The sequence below is a fragment of the Taudactylus pleione genome, unplaced genomic scaffold (assembly GCF_031769625.1).
Source record: "Taudactylus pleione unplaced genomic scaffold, aTauple2 ptg000111l, whole genome shotgun sequence".
Classification (NCBI taxonomy): Eukaryota; Metazoa; Chordata; class Amphibia; order Anura; family Myobatrachidae; genus Taudactylus; species Taudactylus pleione.
This window is the reverse complement of record NW_028284513.1, coordinates 2,996,836-3,022,666: the sequence shown is the minus strand read 5'-3', so window position 1 is coordinate 3,022,666 and position 25,831 is coordinate 2,996,836.

The following is a 25,831-nucleotide window of genomic DNA, read 5'->3' as shown; positions in this document are numbered from 1 at the left end:
GGGGAAGATAGGAAGGCAAGAGCATGAAGTGGGTTAGGATGAGTGCTGAAAGGTCTTGATGAAGTAGTGGGTCTTTAGAGCCTGTTTGAAGATTTGTAGAGAGGTGGAGAGTCTGATAGGGAGAGGGAGAGCATTCCTAAGGTAGGGAGCAGCACGGGCAAAATCTCGGATGCGGGAGTGGGAGGAAGTAATCAGTTGGCAAGAGAGGCGGCATACATTAGCTGACCGAAGTGGGCGGGCGGGAGTGTGAAGGGAGAGAAGGTCAGAAATGTATGCGGGAGAGGATTTGGTGAGGGCTTTGCAGGCGAATGTAAGAACCTTGAATTGGCATCTGAAGGGAAAGGGGAGCCAGTGTAGGGCTTGAAGGAGAGCGGAAGCAGATGTAGAACATCTGGAGAGGAAGATGAGCCGAGCAGCAGCATTGAGAACAGATTGTAGTGGAGAGAGGTGAGAGACTGGGAGGCCAGCTAGGAGAAGGTTACAGTAGTCCAATCTGGATATGACCAGTGAGTGGATGAGGGTTTTAATGGCATCCTGAGTGAGGAAGGGTCTAATCCTGGAGATATTTTTTAGGTGAAAACGGCAGGACTGTGAGAGGTGCTGATTCCATGTAGGTGCTGTGCGGTTTAAAGGAGATTGAGGAGTCTAGGATAACTCCAAGACAGTGCACTTTGGGGCTAGAGGAGATAGTTGTGCCATCAATAGATAATGAAATTGTGGAAAGTGATGTAGTGGAAGAGGGTGGGAAGATGATCAGCTCAGTCTTAGACATGTTAAGTTTAAGAAAGTGCTGGGACATCCACGAAGAGACAGCAGAGAGACAGTTGGAGATACGGGTAAGGAGCGAGGGGGAGAGCTAAGGGGTGGAAAGGTAAATTTGAGTGTCATCTGCATAGAGATGATATTGGAGGTCAAAGGAGTTAATGAGTCACCTAAAGAGGATGTATATAGGGAGAAAAGGAGAGGTCCAAGAACAGAACCTTGGGGAACTCCTACTGTTAGTGGAAGTGGAGGGGAAGAGGAGTCATGAGAGGACACAGTGAAGGAACGATCAGAGAGGTAGGAGGAAAGCCAGGAGAGGGCAGTGTCACATAAACTGAGAGAGTAAAGGATTTGCAGGAGGAGAGGGTGGTCTACAGTGTCAAATGCAGCAGAGAGGTCAAGGAGAATGAGCAGAGAGTAGTGGCCCTTGGATTTGGCAGCAAGGAGGTTGTTGCTGACTTTCGTGAGGGCAGTTTCAGTGGAGTGGAGAGATCGGAAGCCAGATTGAAATGAGTCAAGGAGGCAGTGGGAGGAAAGAAAGGTGGTAAGGCGGTTGTAGACAATACGCTCAAGGAGTTTGGAAGCAAAAGGGAGAAGAGAGATGGGTCGATAGTTGGAAAGTATGTTAGGATCAAGGGTAGGTTTTTTAAGAATGGGGGAGACAAGAGCATGTTTGAATGCAGAAGGGACAGTGCCAGATGATAGGGAGAGATTAAGGAGGTGAGCCAGATGGGAACAGGCAGAAGGAGACAGGTGGGAGAGGAGACGGGAAGGGATAGGGTCAAGAGGGGAGGTGGAAGGAGGGGAGGACCGGATGAGGGCCATGACTTCCTCTCCAGAAGCAGGGGAGAAGGATGTCAGAGTTGGTGAGACAGAAGGGGAGGGGTGGTAAGGGCAAGGAGGGGGAGGAGTGCTGAGGGTCTGATGGGATATGATGTCCTCACTTATGGAGTCAATTTTAGATGTAAAGTAGGTGGCAAAGTTGAGGGCAGAGAGCGAGGAGGGAAGGCGAGGAGGGGAAGGGCAGAGTAGGGAGTTGAAAGTGGCAAAGAGACGCCGGGGGTTTGAAGACTGGGAGGAGATGAGGTTCTTGAAATATGTTTCTTTGGAGAGAGACAGGGCAGCACTGTAGGATGAGAGAATAAATTTGAAATGGAGGAAGTCAGCCTTAGAGCATGACTTTCTCCAGTGACGCTCTGCAATTGTTGAACACTTTTGTAGGTATCTGGTGCATTTGGAATGCCAGGGTTGTGGTGTGGATCTGCGAGGGTGAGTTGTTATTGCTGGAGCAACACAATGGATTGTAATGGTGATAGCCTGTTTTTGGGAAGACCAGTAAGGAGGCTATTGCAATAGTCAATGCGGGAAATAATGAGTGCATGGATTAGAGTTTTTGCAGTGTCTTGTGTAATGTGTGGGCACTACAAGGTGGCATAATATGTGGGCACTACAGGTGGTATAATGTAGACGGACTACACTGTGGCATAATAATGTTAGTATATGTGTAATGTTAGTACATGTGTAGTGTTCTGATTTACCCACACCTGACCAGCATTGCAAAGGTTACTGGCCTCTCTGACTCATGTGTGCTTACCACTACCTCTCTGACCCCTACATACTCACTACTACCTATCTGCACTACCCTCTGATCCCTCCTTACCACACACTGGACCTCATTCAGAGTCAGTCGTTGCGGCCGCACGGTCGTACGCCACCGATGTTCGCTATACTGCACATGCGTAAAGTTCGCAATGCGCGTGCAAGCAAACTAGCCGCTACGATCAGAAATTTCTCTCTCCTTGAACACAGCCAGGTCGGTAGTTTGAGTGACAGATGGAGGCGTTTGTGGGTGGTAACAGGGGAAGGTGCTTGAAAACGGGGGAGTGGAGATCCGAACGCAGGCGTGCCTGATTATGTATACGGATTATGGGAGTGCATAATTAACAAAGTAGCGTCATGGCACATGTGACATGAGAGGTTTTTACACTGACATGATCGTAGAGCTTAAGAGAGGGTATGGTCAACCTTAAACTCTACGACCAGTTCCGATGGTTCCCGATGGTCTCGATTAATCCTTATATGCCTGGAGATGACATGCAATGCGTACGAGAAGGGGGCGTATTTTTTTGTCTTCCGACCGCTTCCTCCCCTTGGTCGGCCAACTACCGAACCGAACTGAGGGACGCATTTGCATATCCGGTCCCTTTTTCCGTACGACCGTGCGGCCGCTTCGACCGACTCTGAATGAGGTCCACTATCTCTTTGACCCCCTACATACTCTCCACTACCCATCCCTATCTGCACTACCTCCCTGACACCTACATACTCACCACTACCTATCTGCACTACCTTCTGACCCCTCCTTAGCAAACACTGGCCCTCATTCAGCGTCGGTCGTAAGCGGCCGCTAGGTCGTACGCCTAACGACCGAGAAACTGAAAAAGGAAGCAATCGCACGGCCGGTCGGTCGCAACCAAAGTGACGCCCATACGTGAACAATGCACCTCCTCTAGCTAGCGAGTGATAGCACTTAGCGATCGAGTGAATCGTTGTCAGTCATTGTCAGTCGCTGTATATTCATTTTCTTCAGATGGTTGCGGCCGCTTGTGTTGTGTGCAAATTACACCAAAAATGAGCAAAAAAACGCATAGAATAAGCCATCCCCATGAAATGTATTTATTCTTATTATTCGCTAATGCAAACGCAACTGAATCAATTACAAGCCAATTAGCAGTGTTATTAACTATAACAAACGATTATTAGCTGCTTGCATTGTGTGGCTCAAAATAGAAACATCAATCCTAACATCAGTAACATTCGATAGTATCTATTGTACTCTGGGGCTTGAGAGAGCACATACCCAACCTCAAGCTGTACGATCAGCCAGGCCTCGAACCTGCTCGCAGAGTGACGTTTTACTACTTCCGGCCTTCTATGTCGGTCGTAGCAGGTAATTTATGTACGCCCCTAAAACGCCCTGAAAACGGTGAGGAACGCCTGCGTTTTCAGACCACCACCCCCATCAACACCCACAAACAGCCTTTCATGTCAATCAACTCTCGGAAGCCACTTCCTGCTCGTAAGCCGTACGCTCGACAGCATTTTCGATCGCAAGGTCTCGTACGCACATGCGCACAACTAACCATACACTTGCGTGGTTTGGAAACATCGGATGCGTACGACCGAACGGCCACTTACGACCGACTCTGAATGAGGTCCACTATCTCTTTGACCCCTCCATACTCACCACTACCTATCTGCACTACTCCCCTAACCCCTTCATACTCACCACTACCTATCTGCACTACCTCCCTGACTCCTCCATACTCACGACTACCTATCTGCACTACCTCAGTGACCCCTCCATACTCACCACTACCTATCTGCACTACTCCCCTAACCCCTCCATACTCACCACTACCTATCTGCACTACCTCCCTGACTCCTCCATACTCACCACTACCTATCTGCACTACCTCAGTGACCCCTCCATACTCACCACTACCTATCTGCACTACTCCCCTAACCCCTCCATACTCACCACTACCTATCTGCACTATCTCCCTGACTCCTCCATACTCACCACTACCTATCTGCACTACCTCAGTGACCCCTCCATACTCACCACTACCTATCTGCACTACCTCAGTGACCCCTCCATACTCACCACTACCTATCTGCACTACTCCCCTAACCCCCCCATACTCACCACTACCTATCTGCACTACCTCCCTGACCCCTCCATACTCACCACTACCTATCTGCACTACTCCCCTAACCCCTCCATACTCACCACTACCTATCTGCACTACCTCCCTGACCCCTCCATACTCACCACTACCTATCTGCTTATCTCAGAGTTTTCATTTTAAGATGCCATGAGTTCTGCACCTTTGCATATATACATATTATATATATATATATAAATTATAGATACACTCCCTCCAGAGACTGGCCACACACCTTTGTGGGCCTCTATTATTGTGTTCCCCTATAGGCCCTTCATGCCCCAGGGGAGAAGGGAGCAAGCACTGGCCAGGATGTGCATCCGCACGAGGAGGGTCTGCCAGTGTTTGAGGTGAGAGAGCAGAGGGCGGGCTGACAGGAGATAGCGGGGATTCTGGCATTAGCGGGGTTCTCTCTCCCCCACCCTGAGCTCCTTTCACCTATCCTGTGCCCCTGAGCATCCCTCTTTACCCTGTGTGCCCTGAGCACCCAACCCCATCCTGTGCTCTTTGAGCGTTACCCTATAACCTGTGCTCCCCTGAGTCTCCCCTCTTACTCTGTGCCCCTTTGAGCGTGTGCCCCAACCCTGTGCCCAATTGAGCATCCCCCCAAATCTGTGCCCCCTTGAACATCCCCCCAACCCTGTGCCCTTTGATTTTCCTCCTCCATCCTGAGCTCCCAGCCCTATCCCCCCAACCTTGTACCCCCCTGAGCTCCCCCTTCCCCCCTATAGAGCTCCTGGTGTCAGAGATCCCCTGTTGTGCCCATCTGATTGCTGTGTGCTGACTGCTATATAACCCTGTATGTGTGCTGATGCAGTGCAGGGAAGGGAAGGCGGAATGATAATGTGGAATGAGGAGGAGGAGAGGATCTACTATGGTATAGTGTGTATAAGTGGCTCTTCTGTGATGTAATGTGTATAAGTGGCTCTATTGTGGTATAACATGTATAAGGGGTACTACTGTGTGGCGTAATGTGTATAAAAGGCTCTACTGTAGCATAATGTGTATAAGCGGCTCTACTGTAGTGTAACATGTATAAGGGGTACTACTGTGTGGTATAATGTGACTTACGGACACTACTGTGCAGCATAATGTGTAATGTGCCTTGTATATGTGCCGCTGCTCTGTCACTTAGTTTAACCAGCCCAAATGATGTGATTTTAGTTTTTTTTGTAACTTTTTGAAAAAAAAAATACAAAATCAAAACCAGTAACAGCATTTTGGGAAAACCAAAACCAGACGACGAATTAGAGCCAAAACCAAAACCAGCAAAAAATAGTCCGGTGCACATCTCTAATTAGAAAGAAAGTAAAAAAATGTAACAGATAGCCGATCTGTGACCTCAATGTCATATGTTCTCACAGTACACCGTTGCACCCGTTATCCAGCCCAATGTCTAATGTACTACAATGTTTGTGCCATTATAAACCAGGTAAAGTACTGACTTGGGAATTAACTGCAACTGCACCCTCCATATAGGGAAGTCATGCAGAGACACTGCCAGACATTCATTTGTAATCCCATTCATTTGTTCAAGCAGGGATAAGCACATAGATAAGTAATCACTCATTAACAGCTCTCCTAACACAGCGTAGATTAACCCCGATTACAAGACTAATTGTGATCAATTCCCTGTAATGAGCTTATCCTTCAGTCTTTTCTCTGGCATTCTTCCCTTTGCTCTCGTGTTTGGGTAAAAATCCAGCACACAGGTAATAAAAGTTGTGTTTCCACAATACAATTACAATTATAGTCACGTGTAAAAAAGCAGCCCTCACAACCTGTATGATTATATTGCATATAACAATTGCCAAAGAGGGCTTATTTATTGCAATGTACAGTAAGATGTTTACCTAGTACAAACTTTATTGGTATGGTTGGTAACCAACAGAAAATAGGTTGGAGGTTCCTCAGCTTCATTGCAAGAATTATCATGTTGTTTACTGCAGCAACACTAAATAGTGCAATGTAGACCTATGAAAAAACAAGGGAAAAAAACATGTTGCAAGTTTGCAACCTATTTATCAGAAACAAAACAAAATGCTTGGACAATAGTATATGATAACTGTTATACAATATACATACTTATTATGCACACTTATTGTATATTTGCACATTTCTGTAACTAAAGCTGGCCATACATGCTACAATTATTGGGGCGATCCGCCCGATAGCCACGGATCGCCCCGATAATTGTAGTGTGTGTGCGGCCGACCGAGGGTTAAATATTGCTCGGTCGGGAATGCCGGATTGTCCAGCATGCCCGTCCGATGCGATATTTAGGGGGTAACCTGTCGGCCGCATCGGGCAGTGTATGAACAGCCGCGGCCGACAGACCGACATTTCCTGTGTTCTTTCCCATCGAAGGAACAGGAAAATGGCTCCTCCCCCCGGGGGCAGAGCGCAGATGTCGGCCAAATACACTGTAAGATATCTCACAGTGTATGCCGCGGACATCTGCGGCTGGCAGGCTGCCAGATAAAATGTCTGTTGGCCTGACAGACATTTTATCTGGTCGTGTATGCCTAGCTTAAGACATCTGCATTTTATTTTCAAATACAATGGCATCTTTTTCATTGGTATACAATCGTGTGCAGGGCGAAGTCTTTGCAGGAGAATCAGAGATTGACGTAGGTAAAGCATTGAGTATTACCTCTATGCATACGTTACAATGGAGATCCATGCAATTTTGATGGACTTTTCAGGGTGGCGACGGTTCTAAGAGTCACGGGTGCGTGGCAGTCGTGTCAGTGACTGTTCTACATACACAGTTGCTCTGACACAGGTGGCCAAATACACTCGGACATTCTGGCAGACACAATGTCCAATGGTCTGACCGATGTAGCGCTGATAGTGTACTTTTGTATGCACATTGGTGGATTCGCACTGCTGCTGGTGGGCGTATCAATAGGACTTCCATTGGCCGCAGCATTAGAATAAAGGCACTACTGCGACTGCGTCCACTTCTGAATTACCCCCTTTGTGTTTTTTCTTTAATAAATAACACCTTCCTTACAAGCTTCTGTTTTGGCTTATAAATTGATTTGAGCAACTTCCATTTAGTGTATCATTGTCTGCGAGTCATATATTGGACTAGTAGCTTGCAGGGATTGCTGGTCTTTGTAGTACAATTTCAGAGGCTCTTGGGGTACTTCCTGGTAGATTAGATCTCAATAGGGCATTAACTGATACATTTTTCTCTTCTCATATTTTTTATTGATTTTGTTCCATTTCCTCTCTTCAACCACCTTCCCTTATATATGTTTTTTATTGATTTTTTTCCACAAATTTTGTTCCCCTCCTTGACAGCAGAGCAGCAGTGAATTAATGTATGTGGCATCCACACAGTGCCAAGATAGGCTGGTGGCAGCTCAGGGAGCACTGGGAGACCGCCGGCTTGGCAAGAAACGGAGGCGTGATGCACAGCCATCCTCCCCAAAATGAACATAATACACTTTAGGTCCAAATTCCGTCCTCACAAATGTTGGCATATACTGTATATGCTAAAACACACAGATGTTCACAGCACAGACCATCAAGTAGACTAGGACCAACATGTTCTAAGAGTGCATAGGCCACCCCAGAGGCAAATTACACCCATGACAACAAAGCCGATAATCTCATTGGCATTACTTTCAGCCATTACAGTATAAAGATATCTCCAACAATTAGGTATTAGTGACAGTAATGCCTGTCAGTGGCGTCATGAGGGGGGTGTCATCTTCGGAGGGGGTGACACCAAGATGCCGGCTCCTCTGCAATGACAGGAGCTGAGTGCTGCAGTGTGACCAGGGCTTCCTCCAGGAGGAGCCGCGCCCTGTGCAGAATGGGACTTAGGCGCCCGTTACCTGCAACACAAAATGGGGCCGTGGCCTAATTACCATAGACCATGCCCTCTAAATTACATTATTTGGGGGTGTACCCATAAGGCATGCCTCCCGTTAACTTCAGGCTGGGGGTGAGCCCAGCAGTCAGTAGCTGGGCTGCCCCCAGCCCTCTTCCTGCACTGAATGGATGCCTCGCACATATCGACAATAAAAATCTAGACAAGCATATAGTTGACACAAGATTGTCGACTGAAATAATGTCAACATCCACAAAATGTAGCCAACCAAAAGGTCAACATAGACCTAAGGTCGACAAGGTCATTAGGTCAACAGTTAAAATGTAGACATTCTTAAAATGTTGACTGACAAGCAAAATGCTGACACTCATAATATCGACATCCAAAATGTAGACACAGTTAAAATGTCAAGAATAAAAAATAAAAAATAATAATAAAAAAATATATATATATCTATATATATCCATAGACAAAAAAAAACTTATGGTTTCACATGTCCCATTAAGGCTGCTTAGACATGATCTGAAAATTCACAAAGCCTATTGATTTTCTGCCACTCAAACTTCAAAAAGCAATGAAATTACGATCATTAAGGCTGGCGCCTTAATGGACGTGTTCCTTGCGTAATACAGATATGGTATGCCATGACACCATGTGGTTAACTGCAGATTCAGCACTCTCACAGAGTGAGATTACTGTCACTCACAAAATGGTGGAGCTGCTAATTCACAGAATTGCGTGATCATTTTAAACACAGGTAGCCAGTCCTGGTTGTGCTTAAATGCAGGGGACAAATGACATAGGGGTCCCCCGTATTTAAGCACAACCGGCACCGGGCAAGTCAGAACCAGCCCTGGTTGCCAAAATACGGGGGACAAATGACGTAGGGGTCCCCCGTAAGTTGTGCAACCAGCACTGGGCTATGATCCCGTCCTGGTTCTGGAAATACAGGGGGAAAAAATTAGTAGGGTCCCCCTGTATTCTCCAGGACTAGCACTGGACTATTTCTAACGGGGGGCTGATGCCACAGCCAGGGGAGCCTTTTCACCGTGCCCCCCAGCTGCAGAATCAACCCTGACCGCTTGTCAGTCCAGGCCGGGGATCCCTGAGGAGCTGGGGACCCCCCAATAAAGGGGTCCCCTTCCTCAGGGCACCCCAGGCCTAGGCTGATAGCCTGGGGCTATCCCCAGCACCCCTGGGCAGTGGGTGCCAGGTTGATTGTGTGATGTGGTGCATTTTAAAGAATATTTTCTTTTGCAGGTGAACTATAGGTCCAAGCATGCCTCCCTGCATGCTGGTACTTGGAAAACCACATGTACCAGCATGCTGGGCATTAGGGCCCACTGCTACCTGTAGTCCACCTGTAGTCCACCTGTAAAAACAAATATTAAAATAACACAACACACTTTAATATTGTAATATTTTATTTTACAGGTCTTCACCTGGGGGACGGCGGCCTTTAAGCTCTTTTACATGGCCGCCACCACCCCAGGGCTTAGGCCTCTTCGTCTGGTGGGCGCCAACCCACCAGGGCTTCGGCAACTTCTCCTGGCGGGCGCCAACCCACCAGGGCTTTGGCGTTTTCGCCTGGCGGATGCCAACCTACCAGGGCTTCGGTGTATTCGCCTGGCGGGCCCCAACCCACCAGGGCTTCGATGTCTTCACCTAGTGGGCAGCAGCCTGTGTCAGCTCTTTTTCGTGGCTGTCTCCCACTACAACTTCCGGCATTGCCTGGCGGGCGCCAACCCACCAGGGCTTCGGTGTCATCGCCTAGTGGACGGCAGCCTTTGTTAGCTCTTTTTCATGGCTGCCGCCCACTAGGACTTATGGCGTCTTCGCCTGGCGGGTGCCATCCCGCTAGGGCTTTGGCATCTTCGCCTGGAGGGCACCAACCCGCTAGGGCTCCGGCGTCTTCGCCTGGCGGGCGTCAACCCACCAGGGCTTCGGCATCTTCACCTAGTGGGCAGCAGCCTGTGTCAGCTCTTTTTCATGGCTGCCTCCCACTAGGACTTCCGGCGTCTTCGCCTGGCAGGCGCCAACCCACCAGGGCTTCAGTGTCTTTGCCTAGTGGGTGGCAGCCTGTGTTAGCTCTTTTTCGTGGCTGCCTCCCACTAGGACTTCTTGTGTCTCTGCCTGGTGGGCGCCAACCCGCCAGGGCTTCAACGTCTTCACCTAGTGAGCAACAGCCTGTGTCAGCTCTTTTTCATGGCTGCCACCCACTAGGACTTATGGCGTCTTCGCCTGTGGTCGCCAGCCCGCCAAGGCTTCAGTGCCTTCGCCTTGCGGGCGCCCACCCACCAGGGCTTCTGGCGTCTTCACCTGGGGGGGTGGCTGCCACATCCCCAGGGCTTCTGTGGTCCTCTTCAGGTGCCGCCGAATCCAATGATGTCACAAGTCATGATTGGCTTGCGGCAGCCATCTTTGAAAATCAAAGATGGCCACAGCGAGCCAATCACGGCTAGCGATGTCATCGTTTGTGGCACCCAGCAGCTGCGGGACCGGAGCCTGTTCGGGTATTGGTGGCGGGCCTGGATCTGAGAGGATCCAGTCCCCGCCAGCCATTCTGCTGAGTACGGCAGCAGCGCCCATTTCGGGTGCCCATGTCCCCACTGCCGGTGATGTCCCCACCGCCGCATCCGTGTCCCACCGCTGCTACCATTGATTTTTTCCAACGCCGCTATCGCCCACAAACGATGGCCATATTGTTGCACCCAAGTGAAGCCACTATGACTACACCTGCTGGAGGCTCCTACTGAGGCTGCACAACAAGTTGAAAAGTCATATCTCTACAATGGCGCATTCTTGAGGTGATAGTTTAAAAACTGTAACTTTCTAATTTACCTGAACCACAAAAGCACGTACCCTGGCACAATAGCTACCTAATAAAACAAACCTCAAGTCTAAATTCCACCCCTACCCTGAGTTATGCCTTCCCAAAAATCCCCCATAGACTATAGCAGAAAAGGGTTCCTAATTGAGTGTCAGAAAAAAGTGACAGTTGGAGATTTAGACTACTTCCATGTCCTAATTTTTGTATGTTTTTGCCCTAAAATTTGGCATGCAGCACCGTTCAACAGTTCTACCCGCCCCTACCAAATTTCAACGCGGTACCACCTAAGCTTTTGAGGTGTAGCCCCTTAAACACCCTGCCCCCCCTTCAGAATTCTCTATGGAGAAATCCGTTTTTTTAGATGCAGCCTTAATATAAGAGCACGACTGTGCCCTTATAATATATTGAACATGCTTACTGAAATTTATTTAATACTTCGTACAAAAGCCTTTGTTGGTAATGGCAGCTTCAAGACGCCTCTTGTATGGAGTGGCTAGTCGCATGCATTGCTCATGTGTGATTTTGGCCCACACAAACAGTCTTCAAATCTTGAAGGTTCTGTGGGCCTCTTCTATGAACTTTGGGCCTGATTCAGAGCCGTTCGTTAACAGCAGTACGCTCGTTGTGTTCCGATGTTGAGAAAGCGCGCATGCGTCGGTGTAACACTGCGCATGTGCGTACGGCAGATTGCGAGCTTTTTTTGTCTCGTTCGTCAAATAGCGTACAGGAAGTGACATGTCAAATGTGATTGACAGAACATGGCGTTTTTGGGCGTTGACGGGGGTGGAGATGGAAAAACGCAGGCGTGGCGAGGCGTTTTTGGGGCGTACATACATTATCAGATGCGAACGTCAAATGTGTTCGTACCAACTCATACGTCACTGGATGATCCTCTTTCCATTCAAAATGCTCGCACAGCTTAGGGTCTGGATTACTCTACCACATTGGCGATGGCCTTCTCCTCCGTCCCGGCACTCCACGATGTTGCATCGATTAATCACGGCTTGTCAGAAAATCAATTAGTGTTGTATTGAAAACCGGCTTGGAATGTGTTTTGAAATCAGTTTTTTGGGTTAGCACAAAACCGTACGCAGGTGGAAATCATAGCTGCTAATGTCAGGATTACACAATCAATTAGCGTACATTTGTGGGGGGGTTTTTTTGGGTTGATATTTGGTTTTTGGCCTATTGTAACAATAATGTCATCATGTTTGTGTGTTTTTGGCCATTTTGCTTTTGGCTGGTGAATTTGCATCCTTATGTAAATTTAAAAACGTTTCTTAAAGAGCCCTTTTTTTTTCTCAGGTAAAATGTTGGTGGTGCGCGTTATTGCCTTGTGGGCCAGGATTAAATGTAAACCATTTCTACAATAATGTCAGAATACAATGTCGTACACTTTTTTCTAATTTATTGGTAAATAAAAACGATTTCATGCACATTTTTTCCCCAAACATTTTTTGCAGTGTTCATTCCCAAAAATTTAATAATTGTGCAAACATAAAAGTTATGGGAACGTAAAGCTAAAAATTAAAAACAATTCACAAGAAAGGAGAGGGAAGTTTTGGCCAGAAAGGAATATGGGGCAAGCACAGAAGGAGTGTGGGAAAAGTAGCCAGTGCTGTAAACGTTTTATCCCCCGTTTGGCAGGGGGAGGGAGGGCGCCAGACCGGGTCCGGGATGTCATCGGGCTGGCCTGTCCAGAGGCAGATGTTGTGGCCTCTGGACTAGGCACAGGGCTAGGCACATTTGGAGGATTGGCTGATGTTGTGCCAGAGGTGGAGGATCCTGATGTTCCGGCAGGAAGGGAGGTCGGCTCCACCATGTGCTGGTGAACGAGCTGCTCCAGGGCCATGGCGATGCGGATGTTGGCCCTGGTATTTTCCGCCAGGGCCTGACCAATGGTCACGTTGGCCGCAGCATTTTGCTCCAGGGCCTCAGCCACCCGTACCAGACTGGTGTCCATCCTCTGCAGAATCTCCGTATGGAAATCCGATTTAAAATTGAGTTCTGTGAGGAGGGACACTGCCTGCGAGGGGGATTGCCCTGGACTGGCTTCTGCAGGGTCCTCAGCCGGATGTACTGGTTCCTCCCCTGCAGAGCCTGCAGAAATTCTGCGGCCAAGGCTCCCCTCTGGAGCAGACTCATCCGCCTGTGTCTCTGTTGGAAAAATGAGAAAAGAGTCACATTAGAATCTACATATTGGCACAATAACATTTCAGAGTTGGTGACATCACAATATTTACCTTGGACAACATGAGGAGCCGCAAAGTCTGGCATGTCCGTATCCATGTTGGAAACGCCAAACACCTCCACAGCCTGCACACACCCCTGTGCCAGCTCTTCTAAATCATTCAACTCCAATGACACAGGGGTGGGACCCCCACCTGTCCCCCTTGCATGTCTTGCCCTGTCCGCCAGTTTTTGCTTCAGGCGATATTTGAAGTCGGCCCATCTGTGGGTGAAATTGGAACCATTATCCTTTTGTTTTAAATGGGTTTTGGTTTTAGGGGGAGTCAAGTTTTTACTTACCGCCGTTTGACATCCCGGGCTAGACGGACATAATCACCCACCCTATTGACAGCAACGGCTACCTCCTCCCACATTCTCTACTTCTGGCTTGCACTCATATTCCTGTCTGCCTGTGGCAGGATGTCCACACACTTCTGAACCAAAACCTCCATCTCCTTTCTTGTGAATTGTGGCTGCCTTTTCTTTTTGCCAGCTTTGGCCGGAATACTGGGCATGTCATCCTCCTCACCTATTTGTTTAAATGTTGAGAATTGTAAGCTTCACAACTTGCACTATATTATGTTTCAAATTAATCATTGTTTACAAATGCCTGAAATACTTACCGCCAGACTGTTGCCCATTGTTTCCCTGGTCTGTAGCCATGTCTTATCTCCAAACAAGAAATACACCAGAACTTTTTTGTTGGCTCGTGACGTATTTATACATGTGTCCTTATTTTTCAGCCGCATCATTGATTGTGCGTTCCTATGATCCCTCCTTAATTTGTGCGGGAAACTAAACACTATTTATGGCTTGGGGCGTCTCGAGTCGAGGTGGCGTTTGTTGATTGTTGGAGGTTACGTTGGTCGGAGTTGATTGTTGGCGGGTTTTGGATTTGGCGTTGGTGGGAGTTGTTTTTGTTTGGTCAATTTATTTATTTTATTTCCGTTCGCATTTTTTCTGGTGGTTTTTTTTTTGGCGTGTATTTATTTGGTAAGTTTTTGGCCGTCTAACTTTTCATCAATTTGTGTCTCATTTTTTTCCTGAATTTTACCTCGTTCATTTTTCCAAAATTCCCCTTTGTTAGTTTTTTTTTGGCTCTGCCCCAACGACCTTTTGATCCGGAGACTTATATATTATCTATTGGTAAGTTTTTTTTTTCACTTGGTTATTAAATGTTCATGTTTGTATTTACGCAACTTTGTTTGACCTTACACTTTTAACCTTTGGTTTTATTAGTCAGAAATGTTTCAAATAATTCGTGTTTTTCTATCTGCGTATTTTTGTACTTGTATTTGCGAACTAATTAGCGCATTTTTAACTGTTTCTATTGTGACTGGTATTTGCGAACTAATTAGCGCATTTTTAACTGTTTCTATTGTGACTGGTATTTGCGAACTAATTAGCGCATTTTTAACTGTTTCTATTGTGACTGGTATTTGCAAACTAATTAGCGCATTTTTAACTGTTTCTATTGTGACTGGTATTTGCGAACTAATTAGTGCATTTTTAAATGCTTATTTAGACCCGTTAAATTGGTTGTGTTTTCCCTTTAGCATTTGTTGATTACATTTTGGCCCAATTTGAGGTAGTCTGCGCACTGTCATTTTGCTATTTGACCAAATGTGTTTCTCCCCTTTTATGTTTTGTCTTGCACCCAATTTAGATTCCTAAATGCCTACCCTAAATTGTTGCATTTTTATATTGTGATTATTTAGAGTTTGGGCCAATCATTACAATACCCCGGCATGTAAGTATCAATGGATTGTATCATCAAGCTAAGTAAAAATCTTTTTTTTGGGGGGGGGAAAAAGCCTTACATTCAAATCTTCCCATTTCAGGTTGATCTTGGTCGGATTGTTCTGGCCATGCTCCCGGAAGCCGACCAACCTCAATCTCGTCCCAGGCGTAGGCATCGTCGGCGTGCAAGGCCCCAGATATATCGAACACATGTCACCCTTTTTGGAATGCCCGATGATGAGGTGTTAAGACGCTACCGTCTTCCTCCCAAAATCATCATAGACACTCTCTCATTAATAGAGAGTGATCTTGAGCGGCAAATTGACAGTCCTACAGCAATACCACCACTTACGCAATTTATGGCGGTGTTACATTTCTGTGCCTCAGGATCATTTCAAACAACGGTGGGAATAGTGGCGGGCATCTCGCAATCCTCCTTTTCCCGGATCCTGAGGGCAGTGATGGAGGCCCTTTTCAAGCACCTCCATCATTTTATTCAAATGCCTTTGGATATGGGTGCCCTTAGTGTGGCCAAGGCCAATTTTTACCAAATAGCTGGCTTCCCACACATCATAGGGGTTGTGGATGGTACTCACATACCACTTCAGCCTCCAGCATGGCTGGAGGCAATATTTAGAAACCGGAAACACTATCACTCCCTGAATGTAATGGTGGTATGTGATGCCTCCCTCCAGATCCTGTCCCTGAATGCAAAATTACCAGGAAGTGCACATGACTCATTTGTCATCCGGCAATCAGGGATATGGCAAAAATTAAACAACCTACAAGCTGGTGATGCATGGCTTCTGGGTAAGTGGAGACCTTTAGTACATAACAATGTTAAGCTTGATACACAGTGATCCTGATGTTGTCACTTCTTTTTCACTGGAGACAGTGGCTACCCTTGCACGCCCTGGCTGCTCACTCCTTATTTGGCTCCCACACCAGGGCCACAAAGTAATTTTAATGCCGTACTTACAGCCACCAGGCAAGTGGTTGAGCACTGTATCAGCCTTTTAAAAGGCCGATTCAGATGCCTCCACCGCTCTGGTGGCGAGCTCATGTATTTGCCGGATATGGTTTCTAAAATTGTGGTCCTGTGTGGGATATTTCACAACATCGCCATAAGGAGTGGTGTCCCAATGCAGCCAGAGGATGCCTTACCTGAGGATGGCCCCCCCGAGGTTGGTCGGAGGTCAGTATGTGGGGGGGCCATACACGATGATGTGGTGCCAGATATTTTAGGTAATTATTGGCAACACAACAGTGTTTAGACACAATGTGGTAAGGATTGTTTGAGAACATCTAATTATTTTGTGTTTTTTTCTCCATCTTCTGTTTGTTTTCATAATCTTTGGAACTCCAACGATGACTATTTCCTGCTACCCTAAAAAAACCTTCATGGGGACACTTTGGAAATATATTATGGAACCCATATTGCAACGCCACATTTGTGGAATCATGTTGGCATGGTCCTTCGTCAACCAGTTCTTGATTTTTTTAATTTATTTTAAAAGGTTGTTGTATGGGTTGTATTTATGATTATCACTGTGTGTATTGTTTGTGAGTGAACACTTTGTTATTTTAGTTATGTTGTGAATAATTGTTTTGAGAGTGTAATTTTGTACCTTTTTTTGCCCATTACAAGCAAGTGTAACCAGGTTCACCCACGTTAAATTTGCCTAAGGGGTAAGCCTGTAATGACGCAAGTTGAGCTGAAATGTAAGATGTTTTCGGGGTCCAAACCAACACCCAAAGGAATCCTGTACAATCAGTTGGCTTCGTAATATCGGCCTAAGCAGGTTGCCCCCCAAATAGGAACCTGTAAAATGTAGTAATATATAATTTGTACAACAACAAAAAAGGCCAATCAGATTGTTACTGTTAGGTGTTTCTTGTGCCTGTTTTCCTAAAAAATACAACACACAATCTTAGTGACAATAATTGCAAATCCTTGCTGGAAGAGTCTACTTATGTCAGTGTAAACAATCTCTGATTTGGAAACAAGGAATGAGGCAGAACGTTAAGTTTAAATTTTTAATTTATTACACTTTTGTACAACAAAAAACCTAAAACTAGTTCCGAAGGAGGACCGACATATGGTCAAGGACCACCAGCAGCCCGATGACGTGGGCACGCATCCGCCCCACACATCCGGCTAATTCCGCCATACGCCTCTGTTCCTCTGTGGGTTAGAAAAGTGTGGGGATTAATACATCAATAATGAAACCACATTAAAAAACAAGCCAAACCAAGCTAACCAAAAATGTCAATATTGTGACCCAAAGCAGAATTACACCGAAAATACAAAGCAGCCAAAAATGGTCCCCCCAAAAATTAAAAATCAAAAAATCAGATTCAGACAGGTGTGATATGTGTATGGTGAAATCAGCAGTAACAGGTAAAGACAAACCGAAAACTCCAACAAATTCTCCAAAACAACACAAAAAAAGGCACAGACACATGATTACATACAAACAGTTTTTGCAAAAAACTAAACTAAAAAAAAACCGTCCCGTTCAAACTAACGGCCGCTCCAGAAGCCACTCCCTCGTCCTCCTCGGAGGTGCCTCCATTCCCCAATGGAGGCACCTCCAGGTTGGCGGGGTGATTTGGGATTCAGGGGAGGGGGTAGTAACAAAAGGGGTGGTTGGAGGAGAGGGGGAATTGGGATGGAGGGGAAGGAGCCCCGAAACATCCTCCACAGGGTCTGTGCAGGCTGGGGAGGAGGGGGAAATACGGGAATTTGGGGGTGTGGAGGTTTGGTTTGGGGTTGGGTAGAGTGGGCAAGAGCGCCGTCTTTGACGCCGATGACGCCGTAGTCTTCGCTCGGCCCCTAAAAGATGTGAAACAAATTGTGGTTAGTTTCAACCAAAACCTAGTTAAACACTAATTTATGACAACACAAATATGTAAACATGGCCTTGCAGATATGAGTACAATGACTAAATAGGCCATACATGAAAACATGGCCATGCAGATATGAGTACAATGACTAAATAGGACATACATGAAAACATGGCCATGCAGATATGAGTACAATGAATAAATAGGCCATACATGAAAACATGGCCATGCAGATATGAGTACAATGAATAAATAGGCCATACATGAAAACATGGCCATGCAGATATGAGTACAATGACTAAATAGGCCATACATGAAAACATGGCCATGCAGATATGAGTACAATGACTAAATAGGACATACATGAAAACATGGCCATGCAGATATGAGTACAATGAATAAATAGGACATACATGAAAACATGGCCATGCAGATATGAGTACAATGAATAAATAGGACATACATGAAAACATGCACACGCAGTTAGGGCCACAAAGATAAACATGAAAACCACAGTCCCATAAACTTACTTTCCGCGATCTGCATGCGAAAGCATGCCAGCAAGCGGGGCGTCCGCCGTTGCAGGTCGGACCACCTGCGCTCCAGCTGGCCGATCTGGTGGCGTGAGCCGAAGGAACGCAGACGGCCACGTACCTCCGCATATGCGGAACGCTTTTCTCTTTTTGTGATGGGTGGAGGCTGGCTGGTGATCCGCCTATCCATCACCTCGGTTAACACCAGCAGTTCGCGCCTGGTGAATGCCGAGGCTCTCATGATGGCAATGGTGTATTTGTTAAAAATAATTTTTAATAAAGACCCGAAAATAAATTTGATTGGCTAATGTATTTGGGTAATTAACAGGACCAATTCTATTGGTTAGATTATGAGTCATGTGTTCGACAGGGCCACAAATCTCTTGAGAGTTATGATAGGCTTGATGCAGTGACATGCGTAAGCAAATTTAAATAAAGAAATGAACCCAGGAAAATATGCGTGGTTAAAAACAAATAAAACAAATGTTTAATTGGCTTTAACATGTATTTTGACAAAGAAAAGCGAATGTTTAAGCCGTACGTATTCTGCGGGTAAATACAAACACGGACAAGATTAAAGTTTATTGCATTGTCCAAAAAAAAAAAAAAAAACAATTAAGCTAATTGATATATTGATTGGCATGATACGATTGAGGGAGGTGGGCAGAATAAAGGAGCAGGTAATCGGAATCTGACAGTCCCACTTCCGGGTTGTACTTGTGCGTGCGTTCCCTTCAAGCCACTTTGGAGATGTACGCTCGCTATTTGGCACGCTCTTTAGTTAGAGGAGGGGTCGGTAGAGTTTGGGGAGGATGTTTAGCTGCGTTAGAAAATACGAGCGAGTGCTTGAATTTACATATGTTTGTACGTACGCCGAACGTACGAACGGCCACTTGCGTCTGGGTCTGAATGAGGGCCTTTGATCTTTAGTTCTTTCCATAGATTTTCAATTGGATTCAAGTCAGGTGATTAGCTGAGCCATTCTAGTAGCTTTATTTTATTTCTCTGAAACTAATTTATAGTGTCCTTAGCTGTGTGTTTGGGATCATTGCCTTGTTGAAATGTCCACCCTCATTTCATCATCAGCATCCTGGTAGAAGGCAGCAGATATTTATCAAGATGATCTCGGTACATTTTTCCATTCATCCTTCCTTCAATCAAATGAAGTATGCCAGTACCTTATGCTGAAAAACAGCCCCACACCATAATGTTCCCACCTCCAGACGTCACTGTTGATATGGTGTTCTCGCGGTGACGTGCAGTGCCATTTCTTCTACAAATATGGTGTGTATTACGGCATCCAAGGAGTTCAATTTTGGTCTCATCTGACCAGACTATGGCCCTGATTCAGAGGCGCTCGCTATTTGCGAGCGCTCGCTATTTGCGAGCGCTCGCTCTGAATCAGGGCGGGCCGGGTTCTTTTTTACCCAGGCCTCCAGGCTGCTTGCTAAGCTGTGGGTGACCACCCACAGCTTTAGCGGGCGACCTGGCGATGGTCGCGATTATCGCGACCATCGGGCTTGTGACGAGACCCTTGTGGTAGGGTCTTGTCCACCGCAAGCCCCAGTGAACTTCCTGCTCTAATAGAGTGAGAAGTTCACTACTGACATCATGTGTGATGTCAGTAGGGCCGCCCACAAATGGCAGGCATTGCTTCAGGAACACCTCCGTTTGTGCAGCCACCCCCCCGATCCGCCTACAAAACGGGGCGAGCTGTCAAACAACATCGACAGCCGCCCCGTCTTGTAGCGAGCCCCAAAGCGAGTGATTTCTCACTCGCTCCGGGGCTTGTGCACTGCCCGGCCATCGACCTATTTGCGAGCGCTGTGCGCTCGGGAGCGGGTCTGAATTAGGCCCAATATTCTCCCAATATTTCACAGGCTTGTCTAAATGTTTAGAACTTTAAATGAGCTTCAACATGCTTTTTCTTCAGCAATGGAGTCTTGCATGGTGAGCGTGCATACAGGCCATGCTGGTTGAGTGCATTAATTATTGTTTTCTTTGAAACCTTTGTACCTGCTAATTCCAGGTCTTTCTGAAGCTCTACACAAATGGTCCTTGGCTCTTGGACAACTCTTCTGATAATTCTTTTCACTCCTCTCACTCACTCAGAAATCGTGCGAGGAACACTTGGTCGTGGCCATTTTATGGTGAAATTATGTTCTTTCCACTTTCAGATTATGGCCTCAACAGTGCTCACTGGATCATTCAGAAGTTTAGAAATCCTTCTGTAACTAATCCCATCAGTATGTCTTGCAACAATAAGGTTGTGAAAGTCTTGAGAGAGCGCTTTACTTTTACCCATCATGAGATGTTTCTTGTGTGACACTTTGGTGATGAGCCACCTTTTTATAAGCCATCAGTTGAGACTGAACCATCTTATATTAATTTGCACTGACAAGGGGCAGGATTGCTTTCTAATTACTGATAGATTTCAGCTGGTGTCTTGGCTTTCCATGCCTTTTTGCACCTCCCTTTCTTAATGTGTTTAATACTTTTTCCCTGTGTCACATTATTACACATAACTTAATTTATGGACCTCTATGGTTTGATCTCTTTGCATGTGTGGATTGCATGACTTGTTGCTGACATTTGGTGAAAATTTAATTACAATAGTCCCATTACAAATATATTTATTGAGAAAAATGTTGATGTGTTCAATACCTATTTTACCTGATATATATATATATATATATATATATATATATATTTATATATATATAAATATATTTATATATATAGTCATCTCACGTCCCACTCCAAGAACGAGGTGGCACTCCCAGTAAATTATAATACAAAAAAAGCGTGTATTGGATAATTTCAGTGACACATTGTATCATTGACGTTTCAAGGTCCGTGTACCTTTTCATCAGGATGGGTCACATTACGTGAAAAAAAACAATCAAACCTGCGTGTGCAGGCATCTTACCTTATACAGCTGATGTTCTCCTCCCCACAGCGCCGCTGCCCGAGCAGGAGGCGGGCCACCCGACTGGCCGGAAAACCGGAAGTGACGGAGGGGATAACGCAGGTTTGATTGTTTTTTTTCACATAATGTGACCCATCCTGATGAAAAGGTCCACGGACCTTGAAACGTCGAAGATATAATGTGACACTGAAATTATCCAATACACGCTTTTTTTGTATTATAATTTACTGGGAGTGCCGCCTCGTTCTTGGAGTGGGACGTGAGATGACTACATGTGTTTAGGAAGGCACCCCTCTGTTGGTCTAATTATCCAGAATTCCAGGCTTCCATGGGAAGTATATATATATATATATATATATATATATAACAGGGGAATACAATAAAACTAGAGGTTAACAATGGGTCCTTGTCAATATGATACAGACGTAAGTAGGATACTATTTATATCATACAGGGTATTACACAAAAGACACGCATCGCAGATTGACATGCATGTCCACTTAAAAAAAGATCACGTTGCGACGATAAAGAGCCACAACTTGTAGTTATGTCCATCTCTGAATGAGGTCCCACACGATATATGTCTTTCTACAACAGTCCAAGGTCAATCTGCAAACAGTCACTCAGAAACAGCTAATTATTTATACTGATGTTCATTATTATAATAATTGCACATATTTGCACCAGTCCTCCAGCACCTGCAAAAGATATGCCTCATGACAGGTGTATCTACTGTATAATTACTATATGTCGTCTGATTCATTACATATACACGTCCTTACTGCACTTGGCCTAGTCTTTCCTGCAGTCCCAGTAGAGCTTCCCAAAATTCAGGAGTCTCCCAAACATGCAGAGACAAGTATGCCCTAAATGTTACAGTTACAAGGTGACCTAAGTACTTTGACAGTAGATTTCCTTTAAGCTTCAATAAAAGTTTTGTTTAGAACTGCTTCACGGTCCATTCATGCCCAGCCGGAATGCCCAGTCCTCCTCCCTACCGTTTCCTCCAAAGACCACAGGCAAAGAACTGCACAGTTTACAAAGATCTGGCAAATGCTGTGCTTGGGTGCTTGGTATTTATGAGCATTGGCAAACTCTCTGGGTTGAGACAGAGATCAGAGACAATTCAAATCCATCTCTTACATCCTTATACAGACATTTTCCTCTTGTACTGCCTCACAGGGGCGTTTAACTTGATTTAAGTGGGTTACTTTACTTATCAAAGACTGAAATAACAGGGCTGTGAAAGCATATTGAATTACTTGTTACAAAGAACATTGTTTTTGTGATGAATAACTTTGGTATGGAGCTGTTTACTTACTAATCTAAGAGATTAAATGATTTGTGCCATGTATATGAGTCTTTACACATGTATTGGTGGGCACATAATGAAAATACCTGGCTTGATTAGCAGCACCAAGCATATCTGAAGCATTTGTCAGATGATACAGAATAAATAAACACAGCATTTAAAGAAAACAAAATTTAACACATTCTTTTCAGATACAAAAAAAAGCAATTGTCTGCTGTTAGTTGCCACATGCAGTGGTACAGTACCTGTGTGTGATGGATACAGGGCAACTACTACTGATGTATGAGATGTGATGGGACCTTTATATGGCCCAAGACCCTTTTCAAAAAATCTGTTGCTAAATTACACCTTTTGTTATATACATGGTTATGACACCATATACAGTTATTTACTGCTCTGCAAAGTATTGTATACTGTTCTTGTCATACTACATTTCCATAAATATTAACATTATATAATATTTTACAGGACAACTGCTAGGGGCTGCTTAGCGAGCATTACCATCATTAATTATCTGTAGAGTTCCACAAAATGCCACAGAGCTAGACAAATAAACCAAGATAATCACACCTGAAATAAAACATCCTGAGAGGTTGGCTAAAGGAGGAGAGGGCCCTGCTCATAAGAGCTAACAGTATATTGGGCAATTTTGGGAGAAGACAACGATAAGTGTCTATTTCCTATGTAGGCGAGTGCTCTGCTCTTCTGGCCAGCGATTCCCTGTTCAGGACTTCAATTCCAGAACAGAAGATAAGTGGGCGCCAGCATAGCTGCTGTTGCTAGGCCCATCATACCACCATACCATCATCACCATGATACCAGAGGGTACCAAGACTTGACTCCTGACCCAGCTGAACCAAAATATTTATGCAGGTTACTGTCTCAGCACTATAATCCACATCATGTCCTGTCATTGAATGTGATGATAATGTACTGATCTCTCAACTAAATTTTCAACTGTTCATGTGCAGTACAGATCAGAGGTCACACATGAGTACTCCCCGAAAGGGCCTGTCTTGGTTCATTCATTGGGGGGGGTGTAAAACACGGAGGACACATTGTGGGAGTATAGGCATCTATGAGCTGGATGCAGTGCCTCATAACATCACTATAGTTACACTCCTGGCTCCGGAGCATGCGCTGTGCAAAAACACAAAAAATATGTCTGTAAAGCTGATGTCAAGTCTGTATCAGTTCCTATGTTGGCTTAAAACAGCAGAGAAAACTTATACCAGTGAATGAAGAAATATAATATACCGTCAGATCCATAAATATTGGGACATTGACAGAATTTTCATATTTTGGCCTTTATTCACCACCACAATGGCTTTGAAAATGAAACAAACAAGATGTGCTTTAACTGCAGACTTTCAGATTTAATTTGAGGGTAATTACATCCAAATCAGGTGAACAGTGTAGGAATTACAATGGTTTCTATATGTGCCTCCCACCTTTTAAGGGGCCAAAAGTAATGGGACAAACTAAACAATACTAAATCTAACTTTCACTTTTTAATACTTTGTTGCAAATCCTTTGCAGGCAATTACAGCCTGAAGTCTGGAACGCATAGACATCACCAGACGCTGGGTTTCATCCCTGGTGATGCTCTGCCAGGCCTCTACTGCAAATGTCTTCAGTTCCTGCTTGTTCTTGGGGCATTTTCCCTTCAGTTTTGTCTTCATCAAGTGAAATGCATGCTCAATCAGATTCAGGTCAGGGGATTGACTTGGCCATTGCATGATATTCCACTTTTTAGCCCTAAAAAACTCTTTAGCTGCTTTTGCAGTATGCTTCGGGTCATTGTCCATCTGCACTGTGAAGCGCCGTCCAATGAGTTCTGAAGCATTTGACTGAATATGAGCATATAATATTGCCCAAAACACTTCAGAATTCATTCTGCTGCTTTTGTCAGCAGTCACATCATCAATAAATACAAGGGAACCAGTTCCATTGGCAGCCATACATGCCCACGCCATGACACTACCACCACCATGCTTCACTGATGAGGTGGTATGTTTTGGATCATGAGCAGTTCTTTTCCTTCTCCATATTATGCTCTTCCCATCACTGTGGTACAAGTTGATCTTTGTCTCATCTGTCCATAGGATGTTGTTCCAGAATTGTAATGGCTTTTTTAGATGTTGTTTGGCAAACTCTAATCTGGTCTTTCTGTTTTTGTGGCTCACCAATGGTTTACATCTTGTGGTGAACCCTCTATATTCACTCTTGTGAGGTCTTCTCTTGATTGTTGACTTTGACACATATACACCTACCTCATGGAGAGTGTTCTTGATTTGGCCAACTGTTGTAAAGGGGTTTTTCTTCACCAGGGAAATAATTCTTCTGTCAACTACAACAGTTGTTTTCCGTGGTCTTCCGGGTCTTTTGGTGTTGCTGAGCTCTCCGGTGCATTCTTTCTTTTTAAGAATGTTCCAAACAGTTGATTTTGGCCACACCTAATGTTTTTGCTATCTCTCTGAAGGGTTTGTTTTGATTTTTCAGCCTAATGATGGCTTGCTTCACTGATAGTGACAGCTCTTTGGATCTCATATTGGGAGTCGACAGCAACTGATTCCAAATGCAAATGTCACACCTAGAATCAATTCCAGACCTTTTACCTGCTTAATTAATAATGAAATAACGAGGGAATAGCCCACACCTGTCCATGAAATAGCTTTTGAGTTGATAGTCCCATTACTTTTGGTCCCTTAAAAAGTGGGAGGCACATATAGAAACCGTTGTAATTCCTACACCATTCACCTGATTTAGATGTAATTACCCTCAAAATAAATCTGAAAGTCTGCAGTTAAAGCACATCTTGTTTTTTTCATTTCAAAGCCATTGTGGTGGTGAATAGAGGCCAAAATATGAAAATTCTGTCAATGTCCCAATATTTATGGACCTGACTGTATATTAGTAATCTAATTTATATTAGATTAGAGATGTTGTTGGATCTCAGATAACAGTGAATAGTTGACTCAGCAATCTGAGGGGGTATAAGCACATTTTACTCAATTTATCAGGAATATGGATTAATTAACTTGTGCCACAGACTGCACAAATTATGTGTGACAGTT